The sequence below is a fragment of the Mirounga leonina genome, unplaced genomic scaffold, assembly GCF_011800145.1.
Source record: "Mirounga leonina isolate KUSES-001 unplaced genomic scaffold, KU_Mleo_1.0 Mir_53, whole genome shotgun sequence".
Lineage (NCBI taxonomy): Eukaryota > Metazoa > Chordata > Mammalia > Carnivora > Phocidae > Mirounga > Mirounga leonina.
In genome coordinates, this window is record NW_023270807.1 from 57,893,479 (window position 1) to 57,901,122 (window position 7,644).

General features: G+C 37.0%; 1 pseudogene; it reads left to right on the forward strand.

Annotated features, from left to right (window-relative positions):
• The first annotated feature begins 675 nt into the window (after positions 1 to 675).
• LOC118001488 lies at positions 676 to 1,257 on the forward strand (annotated as a pseudogene).
• Positions 1,258 to 7,644: the final 6,387 nt, after the last annotated feature.

Here is a 7,644-nt window from a genome sequence, read left to right on the forward strand (position 1 = left end):
CACATCAAAAACTAAACAAATATTTAAAAGTAGAAAGAGTAAAAGCAGTATTTTCTGCTCAGAGGTAAATAAAACTAGAAAATAAAAATCCTGTCCCCTGAAAATTAAGAACTGATTAAAAAAAAATTAACAGTTAAAAAAAAGGGGGGGCACCTGGGTGGTTCAGTGGGTTGAGCAACTGCCTTTGGCTCAGGTCATGATCCCAGGGTCCTGGGATCGAACCCCACCTCGGGCTCCCTGCTCAGCAGAGAGTCTGCTTCTCCCTCTGTTCCTCCCCCTGCTCATGCTCTCTTTCTCTCTCTTTAAAAATTTAAAAAAAAAAAAAAAAATCTTTAAAAAACAACAACAAACTTATGATTGAAGGAGCTCCTAACCAAAAATTAAGAATATTTAGAAAATAATAATTATATCTCTACCTAGCAGAACCAGTTGTATCCAGCTAAAATAGTATTCAGAGAAAATACATATACTTAAGAACCTGGATAAGTAAACCAGTAAGGATAAAACAAAACACCGAACTATATTATAAAAACAAGAAAGAACTGGTTAAATGAAAGCAGAAGAAAGGAAGTGACAAAAAAGACTGAAAACTGAATAACAAAAAATGCCATAACTAAACAAACTCAAGAGCTGCTTTACTAAAAACAACGGTATCAATAACGTGAAATGAAGACAAGGCAAGGGTCCCCTGGCGGGCAGCGCAGAGGCTGCAGGATGCGTGGAGTTTCTGTAGAAGACGCGAAGCCGCGGGAGCTCGTCCGGGCTGTGGCAGAAGTTCCTCAAAAAGTCTGGGAAGCTGGAGGTTCCCTGAATGGGTGGGCACTGTCAAACTGGCCAAGCGCAAAGGGCTTGCTCGCTGTGATGAAAACTGGTTCTACGCACGAGCTGCTTCCAGAGCACCACACGGGGACCTCTGGGGCAGCGCCTCCCAGGGACGCCTCCGGGACCAAGACCTGCGGGGCACGTCCGAGAAACGGGGTTCTGACCAGCCACTTCAGCAGGGGCTCCAAGAGCCTGGCCCACAGGGTCCTCCAACCCCTAGAGAGGCTGAAAGTGGTGGGAAAATACCAGGGTGGGGGCTGCAAACTGACAACTCAGGGACAGAGGGATCTGGACAGACTCACTGGACGGGTGGCAGTTGCCAACAAGAAGCATTAGAACACATGCTGGGGTAATAAATTGCCTCATCATAATCCTGAAAAAGAAAAAGAAAAAAGACAATAAAAGAGATAACATTTAGCTAAGCCAATCAATAAATAAGAATAAAGAAATAACCAGAACTTTGGAGGAAATTAGAGTCATAAGAAACCATAATGAATATGAGATTCTGTATGAAAATATGAATATAATTTATAAGTATAAATTTTTTAAAATGAATTTAGAAAGATGGAAATTCTAAACAAACAAATTACCATGATAGAAAGAAAGAAAGTTATTGAAGAACTTTATGACAAAATGTATCAGGATAAGATATATTACATGTGACTTCTACTGGATCATCAAATAAAAATACTTTTTTAAAAGATTTTATTTATTTATTTGACAGAGAGAAAGAGCACAAGTAAAGGAAGTGGCAGATGGAGAGGGAGAGAGAGAAGCAGACTCCCTGCTCAGCAGGGAGCCAGACGCGAGGGCTTGATCCCCCCGAAAGCAGATGCTTAACTGACTGAGCACCCAGGCACACCAATAAAAATACTTTTAAATGCTACAAACTCTTCCTCAGCCTGGAATGAAGTGTTGTGATTGGAGGTTCAATCACAAAGCAAGTTTTTTCTTGTCTCCTACTGTCCTCTGAAATTTGCTTAGTGGGCCTTTCTTTTTCTTTCTTTCTTTCGTTCTTTCTTTCTTTCTTTCTTTCTCTCTCTCTCTCTCTCTCTCTTTCCTTCCTTCCTTCCTTCCTTCCTTCCTTCCTTCCATCCTTCCTTCCTTCCCTCCCTCCCTCCCTCCTTCCTTCCTTCCTTTCTTCCTTCATTCCTTCCTTCTTTCCTTCCTTCCTTTCTTTCCTGCCTTCCTTCCTTTCCCTTTTTCTTTCTTATCTCTGTCCATGGAGTAGTTCCATGACTTTCCTGGTCACACTGAAATAATAAAATACTGCATTAATTTAGCAATTAGAATGTCCACTTTTAAGTTGAATCAATATTCTGATTTTCTTCTATTCCCCTCTCCTTAAGAAAGGACTTACTGGAAAAACAGAGATTTTTCCAAAGAAGACATCCAAATGGCCAATAGACACATGAAAAAGTACTCAATATCGCTCGGCATCAGGGAAATCCAAATCAAAACCTCAATGAGATACCACCTCACACCAGTCAGAATGGCTAAAATTAACAAGTCAGGAAATGACAGATGTTGGCGGGGATGCAGAGAAAGGGGAACCCTCCTACACTGTTGGTGGGAATACAAGCTGGTGCAGCCACTCTGGAAAACAGTATGGAGGTTCCTCAAAAAGTTGAAAATAGAGCTACCCTATGACCCAGCAATTGCACTACTGGGTATTTACCCCAAAGATACAAATGTAGGGATCCGAAGGGGTACATGCACCCCAATGTTTATAGCAGCAATGTCCATAATAGCCAAACTATGGAAAGAGCCAAGATGTCCATCTATAGATGAATAGATAAAGAAGATGTGGTATATATGTACAATGGAATATTATGCAGCCATCAAAAAAAGAAATCTTGCCATTTGCAACAACGTGAATAAAACTAGAGGGTATTATGCTAAGCGAAATAAGTCAATCAGAGAAAGACATGTATCATATGATCTCACTGATATGAGGCATTCTTTTTTTTTTATTTATTTATTCATGAGAGACAGAGAGAGAGAGAGAGAGAGAGAGGCAGAGGGAGAAGCAGGCTCCCAAGGAGCAGGGAGCCCGATGCAGGACTCGATCCCAGGACTCTGGGATCATGACCTGAGCCGAAGGCAGACGTTTAACCATCTGAGCCACCCAGGAGCCCCAATATGAGGCATTCTTAATCTCAGGAAACAAACTGAGGGTTGCTTGAGTGGTGGGGGGTGGGAGGGATGGGGTAGCTGGGTGATAGACATTGGGGAGGGTATGTGCTATGGTGAGCGCTGTGAATTGTGTAAGACTGCTGAATCACAGACCTGTATCTCTGAAACAAATAATACATTATATGTTAAAAAAAGAGAGAGAGAGAGAGAGAGAGAAGATAGTAGGAAGGGAAAAATAAAGGGCAGGAATCGGAGGGGGAGATGAACCATGAGAGAAGATGGACTCTGAGAAACAAACTGAGGGTTCTAGAAGGGAGGGCGTGGGGGGATGGGTTAGCCTGGTGATGGGTATTAAAGAGGGCACGTATTGAATGGAGCACTGGGTGTTATATGCAAACAATGAATCATGGAACACTACATCTAAATAAATAAATAAATAAATAAATAGGAAAAAAAGAACATTAAAAAAAAGGGCTTACTGCTGATAGAAACAGGTAGGCAATGATGAGGAGGTCAGCGTCTTTCTATTGTAGTTGATTTCAGGCCATTAAATATTTGCAAGTTCTTCTGAGTGTTATGTCTTACTACTCACTTTGGTAGTTCTTTGTCTCTCACCTTAGTGTCTTAGCCAAAATTTCTGTTGTTAACACTGTGACATAAAAATGATTCAATAAAATTCACTAAATGAATAATTCCAATGAGAGAAATCATAAAATTATTTGTGAAAAATGAAAAATGCCTCTGATAAAATTCAGTATCTATTTAAATATTTTTAACAAAGTAGAATTGGAAAGATAATTTCTTAGCTTGATAAAATATATCTATCTCAACCCTCAAACCAGTGCAATAATTAAAGTGTGGTGGTGTCCACTATCACCACTATTACTTAATGTAGTCTGGAGTTATCAGTCTCAACAATTAGAAGAGAGAAAGAAATGAGAGATATAAAGTTGGAAAGCAAAAGATAAAATGATTATTTTTCTCAACAAATGATATAATATACCTGGAAGATCCAAAGAATCAAATCTAAGAAAATCAATGATGTTGCTGTGGGTTGTTCTATAAAAAATAATAACCAAAAATCAATGATCCTTTTATGTAGTTACACAAAAACCAATTTGAAAATATAATTGAGAAAAAAGGATGAAATAACAGAAGTGCAATATTTAGAAACAAACTTGTAAGAAATATGAAAGATATACACAAAGAAAGCTCTAACGTGCTAATACCCAAAAGTATAACTGAAAAAAGAAAAAGCATTTTCTATTCTTGAGTGAGAAAACATATCATAAAAACATAATATTCTCTAATCCTGAAAAATTAATTTGATCTCAATAAAAATACTAATAAGTGTTTTTCAGAACTAAATAATCTGATTCTAAGTTTTATGTGGAAAAAAGAGTAGCAATAAATTGCTTATATTACAGATATTGGAACAGTATAAATACTACAGAATTTAAAACAGCAACTGCTTGGATAGGCAAGTAGATCAATGGAACTAAATTGAGAATCCAGAAAAAGATACAATTTATTAATAAAGGATTTCGGCATCTGATATAAATCATATTATATTCTAATGGTGAGTAGATGAATTATTCAGCAAATAAGGATGAAACAGCTAAATGGGTACTAAAATTCAAAGACTTAAATTAAAAAGTGAAAGCATAAATATACATGAAGAAATCATGAAAGACAAAAAACTTGTTCTTGGAGAGAAATAGTTTTTCTAGAGATAATATAAAATACTTAAACTATAAAAGAAAAGATGTGTAACTTCACATAAAAATAAAATATGAGAAGATAAAATGAGAAAAAATAAATACAATTGACAAAGGATGGGTATTTGGATTATATATAGCTTTCCCAAAAATAAATTTTAGAAAAAGGCCAGTAATCCAACAAATGTGAGATGAGACCATGAAGAAATAGTATATAGAAGGGAAAATACAAATTACTGTTAAGTGTATAAAAAGAGTCTAAACTTCACAATAAAAGATAAGAAAACTGAAAGTACAAAGAAAATGTTCATGTATAAGATTGTCAGAGATATTGAATTAAGTTGATGCTCTGTTGGTGAAGGTGCAGGGAAATAAACACTCAAAGGTATTGGTGGAAATGTAAATTGGTATAATTCTGTGGAGGGCAATTTGTAATATCTATCAAAATGAAAAAAATACACATATGCTTTCACCACCAATATTGCTTCTAGAAATTCATCCTAAAGGGCCACTCACACAGGTAGAAAATAATCTATGCATAAGGATATTTACTTCACTGATATTTACAACTGCGAAAAGGGTGGAAATAAGCTAATTTTCCAACAATAAGGCACTACTTAATTTAATTACACATATTCATGTGGCCTTTAAGAAAGATGAGGAAGTTTTATATGTATTGATATAGAATGATCTCTAGAAGTTGCTATTATATTATGTAATCATGTAATAGTATGACAAAACTGAAACCTACTGAACACTGCAAATAATGCCACGTTATTCATGGTGAATGAGAGGCTACTTTTCTCTGTATGGCCTTTTGCACATTCTGAATTTTGTAGGATTTGAATTTTGCAACATGTGATTAATTATATCTGTTCAAAAGCATTTAACTTAAATCTATTAAAAATAAAGAACCCTGATGATGATGATGTTGATGATAGCTACCATATATTGAATTCCTCAAAGAGGGGCTTTTATATATTATTGTACGGATTTATATTTATTTGAGAGTGAGAGTGCTCACATCCTCGAGCAGTGGAGGGGGAAGGGCAGAGGGAGAAGCAGACTCCGCTGAGATTGGAGCCTGAGGCAGAGCCCTAGGCGGCTCAATCTCATGACCCTGACCCTAAGATCATGACCTCAGACGCTCAACCAACTGAGCCACACAGGCGCCCCATATTATCTTTTATATATTATCAATTTTCATAGTGACTATTTAAGACCCATTATATAATTCCCATTTTAAAGATAAGGAAACTGAGGCTCAGAGAGGCTAATTAATGTGCTCAATATTATAGAATTAATAGCTTACTTACCATCTGGAAATCAGTTATGTCTAACTTCAAAACCAGAGATATCCAAGATTTGGCTAAGTTCAACTAATCATCACATTTAACTAAGTTTAAATAGATGTTAACCATTTCTTTTCCTCATTAAGCCACATAGCACAACTTTTTCTTTTTAAGTGCCAAGTTTGATATAAATTAGCTAAGTTTATTACTATAGTTTGTGATTTTATGTACTTAATCTTGTTCTTTTGAAAGATCCAATTAAGATTACATAAAGGTTTACAACAGTCCTGTTGTGTAAAGTTTCAACATTCCAACAACAAACTAGATAAACATTTTGCCAATCACTAATTAAAAAGCTGGCTCTAAGTACAATAACCTGGAGTCAGTTTGCATTCACATTTCTATTAAAGGCTAATGAATACACAGCTAAACTAATTTAGTCAAATTGTTCCTTCATTGTGTTCAAAGTTAAAACTAACAATTCAGCTTTAGCCCTGAGTCTTTTAAATTATTTTTTCCTCCCCTATTGAGTAAAAGTCTAATTAAAAGCTTTTAGTCTTTCACATTGTGCAGGCTGCTAAGTGATATTGTTTAGTCTGCAGGGATTCAATTATTACTCAGCTTTAAAATATACATTTCTACAAGGATTTTTTTTAACCTACTTTGCCTGGAAGGTTTTGTGTTCTAAAATTTAATTTGATAACAAGATTACTAAATTGTGAAACAAAGAAAAATTACCTTTGGTGTGAGATTTTATGTATATTTGCATTTGGTGTGCAGTTTTAACTCAGCCCTAAGACTTAACGACTTACTCTAAATTTCAAGTCAGGTGGCGTGGAGATGTAAAAAGTATCCCAAATACTATATAGCAAGTGTGAGTTTAACTCTACATCTTCATAAACAGAGACTGCTTATATAATTTGTAGGGCCTGGTACAAAATGACAACGTGGGGTCTCTTGTGCAAAAACTAAGAATTTCAATATGGCTGCATCAGAGCATCAAACCAAGCACAAAGCCTTTCTGACTACAAGGCCCTGTGTGGTTGTCCAGGCTTGTGTGCTTATGAAGCCAGCCGTGCTCACAAGTGTCAAGTGTAGAAATCTCACATTATGTTACTATTACTTTTTAAATTAAAATGACTCTCCAAATCCCGTTCTACTAGACTGACAGACGTGTTCCCACTTTTAAGCCTCCTGGCTTAGAGGTCTGAGGGCCTTACAAACACCGAAGGCTCTTGGTCTTCATCTGCTATGATTGCCACCGAAAAGCTTCAAGTTTAAGGCCACTATTTTGCCTCTGTTGCTGAAGCAACCTGGAATGCTGGACTGGAATTTTGTGCCTAGCAGTCAACTTTTCTAGCTACATAACATTTATAATCCAAATCAATACATTTTGAGAGTAAAGAGTGTCCGCACTGACCTAACTGGCCTGAAATGGGCCTGCCCAAGAGAGCTGGGAGGCATCGTCATCCTCATGCAGGCACTTAGTCCTCAAGTCTCCAGGTCTCCGGGGCCGTGGAGGACTGGGATGGGATTTCCACCCTTAGCAGAACCTGCACACTTCCAGCCTCTCTGTGGGCTTGGGGAGACTCTCCTCTGTGCAACCTGACAAGTAAAACCCGGGCATAGAAAAGAATCAATTTAAATGAGTTTGAACTGCCTATTATTTTCTTCCA